At 41.2% G+C, this 20091-nt stretch overlaps 1 protein-coding gene across 1 annotated transcript in view; it reads right to left on the reverse strand.

Moving 5' to 3' along the window:
• ROR2 (receptor tyrosine kinase like orphan receptor 2) overlaps window positions 1-20091 on the reverse strand; it is a 349860-nt gene that overhangs the window by 18968 nt on the left and 310801 nt on the right. The window lies entirely within an intron of this gene.

Genomic DNA, 20091 nt, shown 5'->3' on the forward strand with positions numbered 1-20091 from the left:
AAACCAAACCCATTGCCATCAAGTCGATTCCAACTCAAACCGACCCTATAGGACAGAGTAGAACTGCCCCATAGGGTTTCCGAGGAGCTCCTGGTGGATTCCAACTGCTGACCTTTTGGCGAGCAGCCTAGCTCTTAACCACTATGCCACCAGAGTTTTCGAATGCTTATAGCAGCTTTATTTATAACTGCCAAACAATTAGAAGCAGCCAAGATGCCCTTCAATGGTTGGTGGATAAACAAAACCGTGGTATATCCATCCAATGCAGTATTATTCTGTGATGATAGGAAATGAGCTGCCAAGTCACGACAAGACATGGCGGGACCTTAAATGCTTACGGCCAAGTGAAAGGAGCCAGACTGGGAGGGGGCGGGTGGAGACTACATACTGTATGATTCCAACCACTGTGAAACCTGTGAGAGCTGAAATTTGACTGGACTGCCTTGTTTTTTTGGGTCTCACAAGTTTTCTGCCTCTGACAGGGTACACATTTCTATTGTTCCTTTTACTGGAAAATATTTGAGCTTTCGTTTTCTGACAGGTTCCCATCGTACACTGTTTAGGCTCTCACAGGTTTTACTGTAAAAGCCAAAACTATACAGACAATACAAAGATCAATGGTTGCAGGGATGCACTGGGAGGAGAGAGGGACGAACAGGTGGAGGACAGGGCATTTTAGGGTGGTGAAATTACTCTGTATGACACTGGAATGTTGGACATTGGACATTATGCATTTGTCAAAGCCCATAGGACTGTGTAACACAGAGTGAATCCTGATGCGAACTATGGACGTCAGTTAATAACAATGTATCAAAACTGGTGTATCAACTGTAACAAATGTACCCCAGGAGTGCAAGATGTTAATAACAGGAGAAAGGTGTGTCATGGGGAGAGGGGATGTTTGGGAACTTTCGGTATTCTATGCTCAATTTCTCTTAACCCTAAAATTGTTCTAGAAAATAAAGTTTATTAACTAAAACAAAAACTAGTGTCTTTAAAGGAATATGGAACAAGGGGAGGACTAACTGCATGAGAAAGTCGGATTATAAATGTGAAGTAGACACACAGATGGCTACACATACAGGCAGAACGTTAAACTTCAGACATGTCTGACTTCCCATAAACTACATCAGAGACAACACTGTGGCACATTCCTGCATGTGTCACCTGTTTATAAACAAGGTTGTCATTAAAGTTACACTCATCTGGAAGATGGGGCCCTGGTAGCACAGTGGTTAAGAGTTCGGCTGATAAACAAAAGGTCAGCAGTTTGAATCCACCAGCTGCTCCTCCAAAACCCTAGGAGGCAGTTCTACTCTGCCCAGAGGATCGCTGTGAGTCGGAACTGACTTGACGGCAACGGGTTTCCGGTTCGGGAAATCCAGAAGATGCACTCTATCATGAAATCATAGGGGAGAAATCTTTACATTTTTTCTTTTTTTGTTTTTTTAATTTATTAGAACCTAGTAAGTGATTTTTTTTTTTTTTTTTGATCACCGTTTCCATCAACTTAACACGTGATTCTGGGCAAAAATGCCTTAAAAGGGGGGATAAATCTTTAAGAAAAAGGAGAAAAGCAATACATACTATATACATAGGCAATGGAACAGATTCCAAAAGGTCCAGCCCTTAAAGAATTTGCAAGACAAGTGTCTTAGTCACCTAGTGCTGCTAAAACAGAAATACCACAAGTGGATGGCATTAACAAAGAGAAGTTTATTTCCTCACAGTAAAGTAGGCTAAAATTCCAAATTCAGGGTGTCAGCTCCAGGAGAAGGCTTTCTCTCTCTGTCGGCTTCTCATCAATCTTCCCCCAGACTAGGAGCTTCTCTGCACAGGGACCCCAGGGCCAAAGGACCAGCTCTGCTCCTGGGACTGCTTTCTTGGTGGCATGAGGTTCCCAACTGTCTGCTTGCTTCTGTTTCCATTTTATCTCTTGAGAGATAAAAGGTGGTGCGGGCCACACCCCAGGGAAACTCCCTTTACGTTGGATCAGGAATGTGACATGGGTAAGGGTGTTATAATCCCACCCCAATCCTCTTTAACATAAAATTACAATCACAAAATGGAGGGCAACCACACAATACTAGAAAATCATGGCCCAGCCAAATTGATACGCACATTTTTGGGGGGACAAAATTCAATGCATGACAAGAAACATGCTTATTACACAACAGAGCTGTGATTTGGTCAACTGCTAAGCAGACAGCGCATATACCAAAAAAACAAAACCAGTTGCTATGAGTCAAAACCAACCCCATGTGTTGCAGAGCTGAAGTGCTCCATAGGGTTTTCAATGGCTGTGATCTTTCGGAAGTAGATAACCCAGCCTTTTTTCTGAGGCATCTCTGGGTGGATTTGAACTGCCAGCTGAGTGCTTCTGTTAGCACCAACCAGGGTCTCCACAGACACACACAGGAAGGCAGAAAAAGGCTAAGAAAAGTAACCTGCTCTCTCTCTTGTCCCAAATTCCTGCAAGGAGCATCCTGAGTCGGAAGAAATCCTACCACTAAGTCCCCAGGTGGAGTTTGTGCTAAATTTCTTTCTGTTAGTCTTGCCTTCAGGTGATGAAGTCCTTCATTATAGGTACCTGGAGGAGCTTTAAAGTGGCCCTCAGGGCTGCCGCCCATTGGGGAACAGGGGAGAGGGATCCTGGGCTCCCAGGACAAAATGGGGATAAGTGCCTCAGGCCTGTCATTAAGTCGTTTGTTTTCTAGCACATGTGGGACCTAGGAACATGTGCCATTCCACCCTCCCTCAATCTGTTGTTGTTAGGTGCTGAGTTGGCTCTTACTCGTGGTGACCTTATGTACAACAAAATGAAATGTTGCCCAGTCCTACACCATCTTCATGATCTTTGATATGTTTGAGCCCAATGTTGTGGCTATTGATTGTGTCAATTCATCTCATTGAGGGTTTCCCTCAGTTTTGCTGACCCCGTACTTCACCACACATGGTGCCCTTTTCTAGTGATTAGTCTTCCCTGATGACATGCCCAAAGAAAACGAGTAAAAGTCTAACCATCCTTGCTTCTGAGGAACACTCTGGTTTTATCTTTGTCTAAGACTGATTTGTTTGTTCTTTTGGCAGTCCATAGTATATTCAGTATTTTTATCAAATAGACCATCCCCATGAACCAGATGGATGGAAAAATCCCAGCTGAGCTAGTTCACAAAAGCAAAACCTGGAGGCCTAGAACACTGCAGTAAATGGTCCCAGGTAACACTACCTCTTCAGCTGTCTCTGGCCCTCTCTCTTTCTCTCTTTCCTCTGCTGTCTTCTAAGCTCTTGAAGAAAATCTTTTTTTCAAAGAAAAGAACCTGAAGCACTAAATAACCTAAATGAGGAGGTTTGGGTGTCAAGAAGAGCTGGATGCCCTTTCTCTCAAGTTCACTAGCCATTATTTCTTTAGGTCTAAGTTTCCTTAACTAGAGTTCAAACAGGTAAGCAAACTTGTTGCCCAAACAGCCTCATCCCAGCTGTGTTTCACTCTTTTTGTGCTGGAGTTAACTGCGGATTAAATAAAAACCAATGCCTGCACTTGCCCAAGACGCCAACATAAGCAAAGGTAAGTTATAACCTGATGTGTGCAGCACATGTTGCTGTTACCTCTTGGGTTCAGGCGGCTTGCATGATATGTCAGGGAAATCAGTTCAGTTCCCCAGTGTCGTAGCTATCTAGTGCTGTTATAATAGAAATACCACAAGAGGATGGCTTTAACAAACAGAGATTTATTCTCTCACAGTTTAGGAGGCTAAAAATCTAAATTTGGGGCTCAGGCTCCAGGGGAAGGCCTTTTCTCTCTGTTGGCTCTGGGGGCAAGGTCCTTGTTATCAATCTTCCCTTGGTCTAGAAGCTTTTCAGTACAGGGGCCCCGGGTACAAAGGACATGCTCCACTCCTGGCTCTTCTTGCTTGGTAGTAAAGAGGTCCCTCTTTTCTCTGTCTGATTCTTTTACATCTCAAGAGATTGACTCAAGATACAACCTAATCCTGTAGATTGAGTCCTGTCTCATGAACATCATCACCAAAAAAAAAAAGAAAAGCCAAACCCGTTGCCGTCAAGTTGATTCTGACTCATAGCAACCCTATCAGACAGAGCAGGACTACCCCATACGGCTTCCAAGGAGCAGCTGGTAGATTCCAACTGCTCAGCTCTTAACCACTCTGTCACCAGGGTTTTCCATTAACATTATGGAGGTTAGGATTTACCACACATAGGATAATCACAGCAGATCACAAAACGGTGGACAACCACACAGTACTGGGAATTGTGGCCTAGCCAAGTGGACGTACATTTTGGGGGAAACAATTAGATCCGTAACACTTGGTTTGACCTCACAAGAATAAACCATTTCTCTTCTCCATTGTAAGAGTCAAGGACTAGAAACCTGACTCATTGCTGTGAGCTTCTCCCTGGTCATTTGTCAGGAGCTCCCAGGATGCGGAAAGCAAATGAAGGTACAGAAAAGACAGCAAGGATGACACTGAGAACGCCCTCATGAGTTTCCAATCTGATTTATAGAGAATATCCAAAAAAAACCAAACAGAAGTCACCGGAAAAATGACAGCCTTCTGAACACTGACAAAACAAGTGGGAATTATTCTCTTCTCAAACAGAATTTGTTTTATCTTCCTTCATCTGGCACAGCCTGGGACCTCTTAAGAGTGACAGAGCTGGTGAAAGTCTGTAAAGCAGGTCACTCGAAGACCAAAGGAAAGGGCTGAAATAGAAGCTGACATCTTACACAACATAAGGGGAAATAGACATGCTTACCAAATTGCAGAACATCAAAGTTATGGAAATTCTATTTGAAAGGATCTGTGCATTCCTAATGCTGCCGGACACCGAAAGGAGGCCTTAATGATACACAGATGAAACTTACATAGTTGGTGGAAGATCAGACCAGAACTTACAGTAACTATAATAAGGGTGGTAAACAAAGAAGAAGATATAGTAAAGGTTTGGGGAATACCAGGAGAAACTCACGGTCAAAGAGAGGAGAGAGACAATAACTACAATGCCAGGTAAGAAAAGGAATAGGGAGGGAGTAGAAGATTCAGGTGTAGCACAGAGGAGGGAACTATCAAGCTATAACAGAAAAAGCTCCTTCACAAAATGGCTGCAAAGATGGTGGGGCTGATGGGCAACCAACCCTCCCTCCAAATAAACCAGAAACCAAACCCACTGCCGTCTGGTCGATTCTGACTCATATCGATCCTACAGGACAGAGTAGAATTGCCCCACAGGGTTTCCAAGGAGTGGCTGGTGGGTTTGAACTGTTGACCTTTTGTCTCGCAGCAAAGCTCTTAACCACTGAGTCACCAGGGCTCCTTCCAAAATCCCCACCCCCACAAAAAAACAAAAACAAAAACCCATTGCCATCAAGTTCATTACATTAAATACAAAAATTAGTCTGAAGAAAGAAAGGTGTCTCAGTTATCTAGAGCTGGTATAACAAATACCAAAAGTGGGTGGCCTTAACAAACAGAAATTTATTTTCTCACAGTTTAGAAGGATAAAGTCCAAATTCAGGGTGCCACCTCTAGTGGAAGGTACTCTCTCTATCCACTCTGGCACGGAGACCCTTGTCTTTTTTAGCTTCTGTTCCTAGGTTCCATGGTGATTCCATGGCATTTACCTTCCCCTCTATTTGTGCTTGCTTGCTTAATCTGCTCTTTTGTATCTCAAAAGAGACTGAGTGAACACACACCCTACACTAATACTGCCTCATTAACACTACAATGAAAACCCATTTCCAAATGGGATTATAACCACAGGTATAAAATCATTGTCTTCCAGTGATTGTGACTCATAGCCATCCTATAGGACACAGAAGAAATGCCTGTAGGGTTTTCAAGGCTGTAATCTTTACAGAAGCAAACTGCCACATCTTTCTCCCTCCGAGTGACCTTTCAGTTAGCAGCCAATTGCTTAACCACTGTCTCATCAGGGCTCCTAACAACAGGTATAGGGGTAAGGATTTACAACACATAATTTTTGGGGAAACAATTCAATTTGTAACAAAAGGCTTAGATAAATTCATGTACATAAATAATGAATGAGCTTTGAAGTACACTAAGCCTTGTTTGGAGCCCTGGTGGCAACAACGTTTAAGAGCTATGGCTGCTAACCAAAAGGTTGGCAGTTCAAATCCACCAGCCACTCCTTGGAAGCCCTATGGGGCAGTCCTACTCTGAACTATAGGGTCGCCATGATTCGGAATCTACTCGAAGGCAAGGGCTTTGGCTGGGTTTGTGGTTAAGCCTCGTTTGAGGGTGAAAGGTAATCAGAATATTCAGATGTAGTTACATATTGAGTAGGAAGTTAACATTTTTTTCCTGAAAATACCTAGAGAATACCAGAAAGATGTTTACCTGTGTTTTATTGACTAGGCAAAGGCATTCAACTACGTGGATCATAACAAATTATGGATAACATTGTGAAGAATAGGAATTCCAGAATGCTTAATTGTGCCCATGAGAAACCTGTACATAGATCAAGAGGCAGTTGTTCGGACAGAACAAGGGGATACTGATTGGTTTAAAGTCAGGAAAGGTGTGCATCAGCGTTGTATCCTTTCACCATACCTATTCAATCTGTATGCTGAGCAAATCATCTGAGAAGCTGGACTGTATGAAGAAGAACAGGGCATGGGGATTGGAGGAAGACTCACTAACAACCTGTGGATATGCAGATGACACAATCTTGCTTGGTGAAAGTGAAGAGGACTTGAAGCACTTACTGATGAAGATCAAAGACCACAGCCTTCAGTATGGATTACACCTCAACATAAAGAAACGAAAAATCCTCACAACTGGATCAATAAGCAACATCATAATAAACGGGGAAGAGATTGAAGTTTTCAAGGATTTCATTTCACTTGGATCCACAATCAATGCCTATGGAAGCAGCAGTCAAAAAATCAAAAGACACATTGCATTGGGCAAATCTGTTGAAAAGGTCCTCTTTAAAGCGTTGAAAAGCAAAGGTGTCACCTTGAAGACTAAGGCGTACGTGACCCAAGCCATGGTATTTTCAATCACATCATATGCATGCGAAAGCTGGACAATGAATGAGGAAGACCAAAGAACTGACACCTTTGAACTGTGGTGCTAGCGAAAAATACTGAATATACCATGAACTGCCAAAAGAGTGAACAGGTCTATCTTGGAAGAAGTACAACCAGAACGCTTCTTAGAAGCAAGGATGGTGAGACTGAGTTTTACATACTTTGGGCATGTTGTCAGGAGGGATCAGTCCCTGGAGATGGACATCACACTGGATAAAATACAGAGTCAGCCGAAAAGAAGAAGGCCGTCAACAAGATGGGTTAACACAGTGGCTGCGACAATGGGCTCAGGCATAACAATGATTATGAGCATGGCGCAGGACAGGGCAGTGTTTCGTTCTGTGGTATGAAAGGTCGACATGAGTGATATGAGTCAGAACTGACTCAACAGCACCTAACAACAACTAGCATGTCTTTCTTGCTGGTATGAGATTCCTTTCCTCTTTGCTTGCTTCTCTCTTTTATATCTCAAAAGAAACTGACTCAAGATACAACCTAATCCTATAGAGTCCTGCCTCATTAACATCATAGAGCTTAGGATTTACAACACACAGGATAATCACATCAGATCATGAAACTGTGGACAAACACACAGTACTGAAATCATGGTCTAGCCAAGTTGACACACATTTTGAGGGGGGCATAATTTAGTCCATAACAAGGATTAAGACAAAAAGAGAATTAACAAGGCCTGTTTTGTTTAATGGCAAATCTACATGAGCTTAAAGGAATCTTATGGTAATTTAATAGCCTGGTAGAACAAAACCCAACACTCTTCAGGACAAGATAGCAAAATCTAGGGTACAACCACAATGTCTAGCGTACACTAAGAAACTACCAGACATGCACAGAATGGGAAAATGTAACTCATGGTCAAGAGAAATAAACCTAAAGATGACTGAAATACGTTAGACCTATAATTTTCTTTTTTAGCAACTTAAGAAAAATTTATTATGTCATGGTTTTTGTGGGTCAGGAGTCTAGGCTAAGCTTAGCTAGATCCTCCTGCTCTGGGTCTCACAAGGCTGCAAGTAAGGTGTTAGCTGGAGCTGGAGTCTCATCTGAGGCTTGGCGTCTTCTTCCAAGCTCACATGGTTGGTGGTGGATCAGACCAGGACTTCTAATAACTATGGCTAAGTGCGGTAAGCAATCCACAGAAGGCATAATGAAGATACGGGAAATAGCAGGAGAGGTATGAAAACAGTAACAGAAGAACCAAATGGGAAGTCTACAAGTGAAATACATAGCACCTTTTTTTTTTTTTTATGATAAAACATTCATTGGATGGTATTAGCAACAGAGTAGATAAAAGAGAAGAAAGAATTGGTGAACTTGAAGACAGGTCCATAGAAATTTTCCAAACTAAAGCAAAAAGAGACAAATGATTAACAAAACACAAAAGGACACTTGGTGACAGAAAGCACAAAGGGTCTAAGCTATATGCAATCAAGGTCCCAGAATGAGAGAAGTCGGGGGAAATGTTTAAAGAAATAATAGCCAGAATTTTTCCAAATTTGATCAACGCACATATCCAAGCATCTCAATGACACCCAAGCAAAATAATATGAAGGAAACCACATCTAGGCACATTACAGTTCACTGGTTGAAAATCAAAGATAAACAGAGAGCCTTAAAAGCAGTGAGAAGCTTTCTGAAGCCAGTGGGGCTGGATGAATGCCCAAAACTATTGCCCTGAGATAATCTTTAAACCTTAAACTTCAAACCAAAATCATCCCCTGAAGTCTTCTTTGAAGCAAACAATTGTTTAGCTGAATTAGTAAAGTATGTCTGTTTTAAGCACTGTAAAAAAAAAACAAAAAACTGTGTTCTTTTAAAAAATTATCTCTGTGGGATCAAATTGACAAAAGTAACTTGAAAAGTTAGATGAGAAGCTTGCTGTTGTTGTTGTTAGGTACCATCAAATTGGTTCTGACTCATAGCGACCCACGAACAACAGCTTGAAACACTGCCCGGTCCTGCGTCATCCTCACGATCGTTGCTATGCTTGAGCTCACTGTTGCAGCCACTGTGTCAATCCATCTCATTGAGGGTCTTCCTTTTTGCTGACCCTTTACTCTACCAAGCATGATGTCCTTCTCCTGGAACTGGTGCCTCCTAAGAACATGTCCAAAGTATGTGAGACAAAGTCTTGCCATCCTTGATTCTTAATGAGCATTCTGGTTATACTTCTTCCAAGACAGTTTTGTTTTTTCTTCTGGCAGTCCACGGTATATTCAATACTCTTCGCCAACACCGTAACTCAAAGGCACCAATTCTTCTTCGATCTTCCTTACCCACTGTCCAGCTTTCACATGCATATGAGGAGACTAAGAACACCAGGGCTTGGGTCAGGTGCACCTTAGTTCTTAAAGTGTTGTCTTTGCTTTTTAATACTTTAAAGAAATATTTTGCAGCAGGTTTGTCCAATGCAACGCATCTTTTGATTTCTTGACTGCTGCTTCCGTGGGCATTGATTGTGTATCCAAGTAAAATGAAATCCTTTACAACTTCATTATTTTCTCTGTTTATCACGATGTTGCTTATTTGTCTAGTTGTGAGGATTTTTCTTCTCTTTATGTTGAGGTGTAATCCATATTGAAGGCTATGGTCTTCGATTTTCTTCAGTAAGTGTTTCACGTCCTCTTCACTTTCAGCAAGCAAGGTTGTGTGATCTGCATAACACAGGTTGTTAATGAGCCTTCCTTCAATCCTGATGCCACGATCTTCTTCATATGGTCCAGCTTCTTGGATTATTTGCTCAGTATACATATTCTGAATAAATACATGAAAGGATGCAACCCTGACACACACACAGCTTTCCTGATTTTAAACCATGCAGTATTCCCATGTTCTGTTCAAACAACTGCCTCTTGGTCTAAGTACAGGTTTCTCTGAACACAATTAAGTGTTCTAGAATTTCCATTCTTCATGTTATCCATAATTTGTTATAATCCATAGAGTTGAATGCCTTTGCACAGTTGATAAAACACAGGCAAACATCTTTCTGGTATTTTCTGCTTTCAGCCAGGATTCACCTGACATCAGCAATGATATCCCTTGTTCCACGTCCTCCTCTGAATCCAGCTTGAATTTCTGTTAACGGTGGTGAAATAACTTGGAAAAGAATAGTGAGAATGGTTGCACAACTTGAAGAATGTAACCAAGGTCACTGAATTGTATATGTAGAAGTTTTGAAATGGTATGTTTTTTGCTGTGTATATTTTCATCAAAAAATAGGGGGAAAAAAAAAAAAAACCCCAGCCAGGAAAGGAACCTGACAAAAGGAAAAAAAAAGGCTGATACCTTGTCAGAAATGATGCAAAATGGAAGAAAAAGAAATTACAGCTTTTAATGAGCTAACAGGAAAAAAATGAATTATCAATCCAGAATTCCATATCCAGTGGAAATATTTTTCTAAATAAATGTGCCAACTAATCAAAAAGACATAAATATGAACACACTTAATATCGGAGCTTCAAAACATGAACAAAAACTGGCAAAACTAGCAGTAAAAATAGACAAATCCACGTCATAGTTGGAAAATTTAACATCTGTCCCTCAGTAATTAACAGAACTAAGACAAAACTATTAGTAAAGACATGGAGGAGTTGAAAAATAGTAACAAAAAAATTGGTGTTGATACAACTAAATACGTGTATTTAAAAAAAAACCCATACTTCATACCATACGTAAAAATTAATTTGAGATGGATCATAGGTATAAAAATAAAAGTTAAAATTATAAAGTTCCCAGAAAGAAACATATGAGAATATCTTCAGAACTTTGGGTAGACAAACATTTCTTAGCCATGATTCATAAAAGAAAAAAAATTAATAAACTGTACTTCAAATAAAAAGGCAAACCAGGGGCTGGGAGAAAATATTTTATATATCCGACAAAGGAACTATATCCAGAACATATAAAGAATCTCTATAATTCAATAAGAAGACAAACAAGACAGTAAAATTGGAAAAGACACCTAAACAGATAATTCACGAAGGCATGGCTTATAAACACATGAAAACAGGTCCCCTTTCTTAAGTCATCAGGGAAATGCAGATAAAACACCACCAACCATCACGTGGTAACCACTGGAATGGGTAATCCTAAAATGACAGATAACACCCTGTGTTGGCGAGGATGCTGACCAACAGGGAACTCTGACGCAGGGCTGGTGGGAGTGTAAAATGGTAAGACTGCTTTGGGGAACAGCTGGGCTGCAGCAATCCCAGTTCTAGGACTTACTCAAGAGAAATGAAACCATGTTCACAAAAAAATTGGAACAGAAATGTTCACTGCAGCTTTACTCACAATTGCCGTAAACTGGAAACCCAAATATCCATCGACAGGTGAATGGGTAAACTGTAATGTATACCAATAACTGAATACTTCTCATGAATAGAATAGGGTGATTCTTTCAAGTATTACTTGATTCATCCAATCACGAATGAACCATTTCCTTGAAAATTAGACACCATACTTTATTTCTAAGATGAAATATTCCCAGCATTAGATTATAGCCCACTGTTGTCGAGTAGATTCTGACTCATAGTGACCCTATAAGACAGAGTAGAACTGCCCCATAGGGTTCCCAAGGAGTGGCTGGTGGATTCGAACTGCTGATCTTTTGGTTAGCAGCTGAGCTCTTAACCACTGCGCCACCAGGCCTCTGGCATTAGATTATATGTATGTCATATTAGAATTAGATGTGGCAAAAATGTCTGCCCAGTCCAACTACTCACACTCAACACCAACAGGCACAAAAAAGGCATAAAAAGCCAAGTCAGCAGAGCCTTTGAGAAACATTGGCTTTTGCCATGGCAATCTCTCTAAGGCCAGGATCACAGAGGCAGCCAAAGGCAGAGAAAGAGTGGCACCCACATTACCGGTTCACTGGGGAGTAAATGTTATTCTCTTTACTATGCGCAGGTGGCTAACCGCCCCCCCCGCCCCAGGCAAAGCTAACACTCTGCCCCTTGGAAGGTGGGTACTTCCTTGGGCTCTTTTGGAGGCTTGTGTGTAAAAAGCATGTTGTTCTTGTAAGTTGCTGTGGAATTGATTCTGACTCATGGCAGCCCCATCTGTGTTACAGAGCAGAACTGCTCCATAGTGTTTTCTCGGCTTTAATCTCAATGGAAGCAGATTGTCAATTCTTTCTCCCACGGAGCCACTGGGTGGGTTTGAACAGCCAGTCTTTCAGTTGTCAGCTGAGCACTTAACAGCTGTGCTACCAGGGTTCCTTCACCTGTGCATAGAGAACATAATAGCTACTACATGGATTCAAGTGAAAAAGGACTTAGAACAAACGTTAAACGTGTTACTACATGGCAAGTGCTAACATTATCATGACTGCTACAGCAAAAACATTTTAATTTCTGTCGGTGTGTGGTCTGAATTAAGGAGCCGTGTGTGTGTGTGTGTGTGTGTGTGTGGGTGAGTATTCTCTAATTACTTTATGGTTATCTGTGTGGTCACTTGTTGCTTGTGTCATAATCTTAAAATGAATTAAGTTTCCACTCTTATTCAAGTTCTGTACTTAAGAAAAGTTACATTTTCTAGAAAATAGAAGCTATCATAACAAAATGTTGCAGAGAGAAAAATAAGGCTGGCTTCCATCCCCCTGCGAGCTTAATTTGAATTCATCAGTTGGTGGTCTTATTAACATCAAATACTAAATGCTAGCCTTTCTCCTGGGTTAACTTATTTACCTACGTTAAGGGAGCCTGGCTTCTCCTGAAGTTGCTTTTAATTACCGGCTTGCTAGTTAACCGTTGTAATTTTTTTCACAGTGCTGTTTTTCTGTAATTAGGATAAAGTTTGAACTAGACTCGTGCCAATTCCCTAAAAATAGCAATGGAAGGAGATGTGAGGTGGGGAGATGGCCAAGTTGAGTTTAGACACGCTGAGCATGAGGCGCCTTTGAGTCATCCACAGGGAGATGCCCACTATGTGGCTGGCTGTTGGGGTCTGGAGATGGGAAGATAAGTCAGACTTGGAGATTCCAGGGAACTGAGCAGAGGTGGAAAATGACTGAAGCCTTGGAATTACCGGCAAACTGCTAAGTAAGAAAACATGAGGGCTCAGGACATGGCCCCAAGGAAGGTGATACCCCACAGGCCAATAATGAACATAACTTAATTGTCCACAAGAACAACACTGTTGCCTTTGTGCAGCTGTTTGTGTGAAGCACATTATACCTGCACGCACTTGTGGGTCATGAGACTGGTCCAGGGCACCAAGAGAGCAAACACAGAGACTCTGATTCTCAGGCTTCTGTGAGCCCCCACCCTCCACGCTGGCTCAGTGTGCAGAGAAGGAGGATGGGCTGATGATAATCGCTACAACGAACCACTTTTTCAAAAAGCAGAAAACAATGAGAGCCATCTATGAAATGCTAGGCACACCTGTTGTTGCTGTCAGCTGCCACTGAGTCAGCCCTGGACTCATAGTGACCTCACGTACAATGGAACAAAACGCTGCCTGGTCCTGTGTCGCCCCCTTGATGGCTGCGGATCAGACCACTGTGACAGGTTTCCATCGGCTGGTTTTCAGAGGTGCATCACCAGGCCTCTCTCCCTAGTCCATCTCGGTCTGGAAGCTGTGCTGAAAACTATTCATTATCACAGCAACACACAAGCCTCCACTGACGAGTGGTGGCTGCACGTGAGGTGCCTGGGCCGGGAATGAAACCCAGGACCCCCACATGAAGGGTGAGAAGTTACCACTAAACCACTAGTGCCCATGTTGGACATGCAGCCTAGCATTAAGCCCCTGGACATTACCCAAACTGACACCCGAGTTATGACGTAGCCATTGAACCTTGATTTGTGAAGAAACAGGATTTCTTAAAGCTTTTGTCCTCCATATACTACCCCTCCTCACCCCCACTTTTAAAAACGTGGAAGGAAGGAATTTAATGGTAGTAAATACCTTAACCTCTAAGGATGCCTCACCAAACACACTGATGCCCAACACACTGCTAGTGTCCACACTTACGGACCCAGGAGGGCAGCAACCTGTGCAAAGCTGATGTCCCTGGAAGGTGTGAGTCACCTGCAACCACTGATGTTCACATTCATGAACCACAACGGCTTCTCCCTCATTGTCATGGTGCACACAGGGATAAACCAGCTATGATGCTATTCTCAACTTCCCATTTACATTTACAAAATAAACTGCTGAATCGATAATGAAGAAGCTTTAATTGTTGAGCATCATCCAAGGAAATGGCTGAAGATAGGAGACATGGCATAAGATACTGGTTATTCCAGTGACAGGCAGAATTTATGGGTAATTCTGCTTTCAGCTGATTCACCCTCTTTCTGTTTTTGTTTTGATAAATCTCCAGACATATCATGGTTACATCATTAAAAAGGGGACAGGGAGAGGGGTCAGTCTATGGAAACATAGTCTGGTCAACAGGGGAAAAAACCACAGCCACAGTCAAATCCTGGTGGAGTAGTGGTTAAGAGCTACGGCTGCTAACCAAAAGGTCGACAGCTCCAATCCACCAGGCGCTCCTTGAAAACCCTATGGGGCAGTTCTACTCTGTCCTGTAGGGTCGCTAGGAGTACAAGTCGACTTGACAGCAATGAGTTTGCTTTTGGTTAGGGGCTGGGGCTTCAGACTCCAAGGTATCCAACCAAAGAAGGTCCTGGGGTCAAAAAGTCATCTCCTGGCACAGTGAGCTGAGAAATTTAGCAGTACATGAAAAGAAGAGTTCACCCTGAATGAGTGAGTTTCCATCCAGAACTGTAAATGTGTTCACTAATACCAAACCCAAAATCCACTGCTGTATAGTTGATTCCAACTCTACCATGTAACAATATTAATGCATGAAAGGAGAAAACTACACAATCACCTTTGTATCTGGAAAAGTAACTGCAGAAATCTAGACTCTACATATTACTGACGATAAACGCTTCAAACATTAGCAGGGAAGATTTATGTGGATGCCTTCTTCAACATGGCACTCAAAGTCCTAGGCAATACAGTACGACAAGAGAAAAAAAGTAAAAGGTAAAAATTAGGAAAACAAACAAACAAAAACCATGCTCTTGTTACATGTAGCCTTTATCTTCCCATAGAAAAAATCCAACAGAAGTTGCAAGAAAAAACTACTAGAATGAATGACAAAGTTTAGCAAAGTTGTTTGATATAAAATCAATACCTACAATTCAATGCCTTTATTAACCACCGTTGACACATGATCTGAAAACAAAACTTGGGGGGAAAAAAGATGGTATTATCCTTAGCAGAATCAAAGGGGTACCTCAAAAAAACAAGAAAAGCTGTGCCAGATCTTGATGGAGAAAATTACAAAACTTTATTGAAAGGAGAAGAGAAAACCTAAATAAAGAAATACCAGTTCACAAACTGAAAACATAATCAGTGCTTGCCTAGTCAATCTAAATTCTATTCAATTCCAATAAAAACAAAAACTGGTAAAATTCATGTGGAAGAGTAAAATGCAAATAATCGCTAATACAATTTGGAAAAAGGTAGGCAGGGTGCTTTCTCTATGTATACAGAAAGATATATTATAAAAGCTATACTCTAGAATGGAGTCCTGGTGGTGTAGTGGTTAAGATCTTGGCTGCTAATCAAAAGGTCCACAGTTTGAACCCACCAGCTGCTCCTTGGAAATCCTATGGGGCAGGTCTACTCCATCCTATAGGGTAGCTATGAGTTGGAATCGACACCATGGCAACAGGTTTTTTTTTTTTATACTCTAGAATAGTGTGGTTTTAGTCCAGAACTGAAGTTAATGGAACAAAAGAGTCTAGAAGCAGACCATGTGTATAGAAATTTCACCAATGAAAGAGGTGACATTACACTTAATGAAGACAAGCAAGACTGTACATCAGATGGTACCAAAGCTCCAGGCCATCTGTAGAGACATGACAGGAGAGCCCTACCTTATACCATGCATGAAAATCAATTCCAGATGGAGTAGAAGCCATAGAAAGGATTACTCTAGACTATATTTAAAAAAAAACTATTACAAATCAATAAGAATATAACAAACATCCTAATAAAAAATAAACAACATGTATGAGGAATCCAATGGCAATTAACCCAACAAAAAGATGTTCAACCTCACTATTTAGTAGTGAGATTTCACATAAAACTACCATAAATTACTACTTAATACCCAAGAGATGGCAAAAAATCTTAAATTCTGATAATACCACGTACTGGAAAATGTGCTGGGAAATAGCTTGTTAATGGCTGTTGGGAATGTAAATTCCCTAGTCACTCTGGAGAGCGATCTCGCCATACCTGCTAGAGAGAGGATGTGCCCATGTGCAGTTCTACCTCCAGGCTCCCATTCTTGAGAAATGCTCACCCAGAGACAAGGAGACATGAGATGGAAGTTCACTGTAAGACTGTCTCTGTCACAGAAAAAGACAATCTTTGATGGTTCCAAGGGAGGGTAGGGATGGGAATGGGAAGTCACTAACTAGACAGTAGACAAGTGTTAACTTTGGTGAAGGGAAAGACAACACACAACATAGGGGAAGTCAGCACAACTTGACCAAGGCTAAGCCACAGAAGCTTCCTAGACACATCCAAACACCTTGAGGGACCGAGTTACTTCAACTGAGAGCTGGGGACCACGGTCTTCGGGGACATCTAGATCAACTGGCATAACATAGTTCATAAAGAAAATGTTATACATCCTGCTTTGGTGAGTAACATCTGAGGTCTTAAAAGCTTGCATGTTCAGGGCAAATGACAATAAAGAAAACCAAAGACACAAGGAAAATATTAGTCCAAAGGACTAATGGACCACATGAACTATAACCTTCACCAGCCTCAGCCCAGAAGTACTAAATGATACCCAGCTACCAATACCGACTGCTCTGACAGGGATCACAACAGAGGGTCCCAGACAAAGCAGGAGAAAAGTGCAGAACAAAATTCAAATTCACAAAAAACCACCAGACTTACTGGTCTGACAGAGACTGGAGGAACCCCCAAGACTATGGCCCCTAGACACCCTGCTGACTCAAAAACGAAGCTACTCCCAAAGCCCACCTTACAGCCAAAGATTAGACAGGCCTTTAAAACAAGCGACAACACAAGTGAGGAATGTGCTTCTTAGTTCAATCAAGTATAGCAGACCAAATGGGCAACACCTGCCCAAAAGCAAAGACGAGAACGCAGGCAAGGACAAGAAAACTGGACAAATGGACACAGAGAGCCCAGGTGGAAACGGAAAAGGGGAGATCGCTGACCCAACGCAGGGATTGCAACTAATGTCACAAAACAAACTATGTATAAAATTTTTGAATGAAAAACTATTTTGTGCTGTAAATTTTCACCCAAGACACAACAAAATAAAAAAGAAAATTACCTCGGCAAAAAAAAAAAAGTTCCTCGCATCCATGTCAGCAAAAACAAGTAGCCTTTGCTCATTAGTCAGATGGACCAATAAAGTGGGATCTACTCAGATAAGGTAATATTTATATTAGTTCAAATGGACTTGATCTAGATGTATTAACATGGACTGTCAGGCTGGACAACCCTTCTCACTAACATCCAAGAAAAAAAAAACCTAGTTAAATCCAGAATAAGTGGATTATTTTTATCTCTCAAAAATAACTCAAGTAGACCAAAAATGCAAGATACAGACACTTTTAGCAACAAATTGCGCATGCTTGGTCTAACAGATAAATCTAGAAATGTGTTGACACTATCAGACAGTACCTTTTTTGGGGAAATATTCAACAGGAAATATTCATAAGGATCAGCCATATATAACTGGCACCAGAGGAAATCTCAACAAATTACCAAAAGTAAAAAATCTAAAGCCCAAATAGTAAAGCAAGAAAAATCAGAAAATAACAAAAAATAAACCTAGATGCGTTGTGGGGGAGGGGAGGAATGCAGTCAAAATGTTATTCACAGTAAACTTTATAGTCTTAAATGCTTTTATTTGAAAATAATAAGTGACCAATAAAAAAAAACTACTTCTTCAGGAAGCTGTTGTTAGGTGCCGTCCAGTTGGTTCCGATTCATACTGACCCTATGCACCGCAGAAAGAAACACTGCCCGGTCCTGCACCATCCTTACAATCATTGTTATGCCTGAGCCCACTGTTGCAGCTACTGTGTCAATCCATCTCACTGAGGGTCTTCCTCTTTTTCGATGACCCTCTACCAAGCATGACTGGTCCTTCCTCACAACAAGTCCAAACTATGTTTACAGTCTCACCATCCTTGCTTCTAAGGAGCTTTCTGGTTGTACTTCTTCCAAGACAAGTTTGTTTGTCCTTTTGGCAGTCCATGGTATATTCGCCAAAGCCACAATTCAAAGGTGTCAATTCTTCTTCGGTTTTCCTTATTTGCTGTCCAGCGATGCGACTGAAAATACCATGGCTTGCATCAGGCACACCTTAGTCTTCAAGGTGACATCTCTGCTTTTCAACACTTAAAGAGGGCCTTCACAGCAGATTTGCCCAGTGCAATGTGTCTTTTGATTTCTTGGCTGCTGCTTCCATGGGTGTTGATTGTAGATACAAATAAAATTAAATCCTTGAAAACCTCAATCTTTTCCCCGTTTATCATGATGTTGCTTATTGGTCCAGTTATGAGGATTTTGGTCTTCTTTATGTTGAGGTGTAATCCATACTGAAGGCTGTGGTCTTTGATCTTCATCAGTAAGTGCTTCAAGTCCTCCTCGCGTTCAGCAAGCAAGGTACAGATATCCACAACTTACTCTGTCAAGTTAATTTTGACTCATGGCAACCCTATGTGTTACAGAGTAGACTGCTCCATAGGGTTTTCTTAGCTGGACGCCTTTAAAGATCACCATGCCTTTCTTGCATGGTGTCCTGGGTGGGTTTGTACTGCCAACCTTTTGGTTCACAGGCAAGCGCAAACCGTTTGCACCACCCAGGGATCTCAATGGGTAGATCTGAGGGATGGATAAACGGAAACGTGATAAAGCTAGTATAGTAAAATAGGATCTAGTTGGTAGGTATACGGATTTTCCATACACCTACAAAACTACTTATTTTTGCTGTATTTTACTATTGTTATAGCCTTATAGTAATTAAAATTAGTAATATTAATATACTATAGTACATGGGTATGTATTATTTATAGTATACTCTCCATATACTACATAATTCTTTATACTTTTGTTTGCTTTCTCTCATAATAAAACTGAATCAAATTGAAATTTCTCATTATAAAATGTTAGGGGAAAAAAGATTATATTAAAACATGAAGTGGTCCTTAATGGGAAAATTTAATTTAGATATCAATTCTCACCAAATTTATCTAAACATTCATTATAATTCCAATCAAAATCCCATCAGAATTTTTCATGGAAGTCAGGGCATTCTTTAATAAGACACAGTGTGAAAAACTCATACAGTCACTGATGAATGACATAAAATTTAAAATGTCTATAAGATGAAAAAATAAGATATAAAGAATGTTTTAAAAACTTTACAAAATGAATAATGTAAAGGGGGAAACAGATGAGGGACAGGTAGAGAAAACATGAATGGCGAGAATCAACTTAAACGTGCTCAAACTCAAACTCTGGGGATGCAGAACACGACAGGTTAAATGCCATTTTCTTCCTTCAAGTTGGCAAAAATTAACAAATTTGGAAATAATCTTATGTAAAATAAGGAGAAAACAGTCCCTTCCGCTGCAGCAGCGATGTAAACTGTAAACAACCATTAGGTAGCACTGATTATAAAAAGGTTAAGTCCTCTGACCCAGAGTGTTTTACTTCTCAAAATCGGCCTTAGAAAAACACTCATACAAGAGCCCCAGGGGCCTGTGCACAGTTAGAGCCCAACGAGAGAAATGACTCAAATCCCCACCAGTAGGGGATACAACAACAATAACAACAGAGGGAAGCGTTAAGAGTCCCTGGGGAGCCCTGGTGGCCAAGTGGCACTCCACTGCTAAGCAAAAGGCTGGCTGTTCGAACCCACCAGCTGCTCCTTGGAAAACATGGGGGCAGTTCTACTCTGTCCTTTAGGGTCACTACGA

This window comes from Loxodonta africana, chromosome 9 (assembly GCF_030014295.1).
Source record: "Loxodonta africana isolate mLoxAfr1 chromosome 9, mLoxAfr1.hap2, whole genome shotgun sequence".
Lineage (NCBI taxonomy): Eukaryota > Metazoa > Chordata > Mammalia > Proboscidea > Elephantidae > Loxodonta > Loxodonta africana.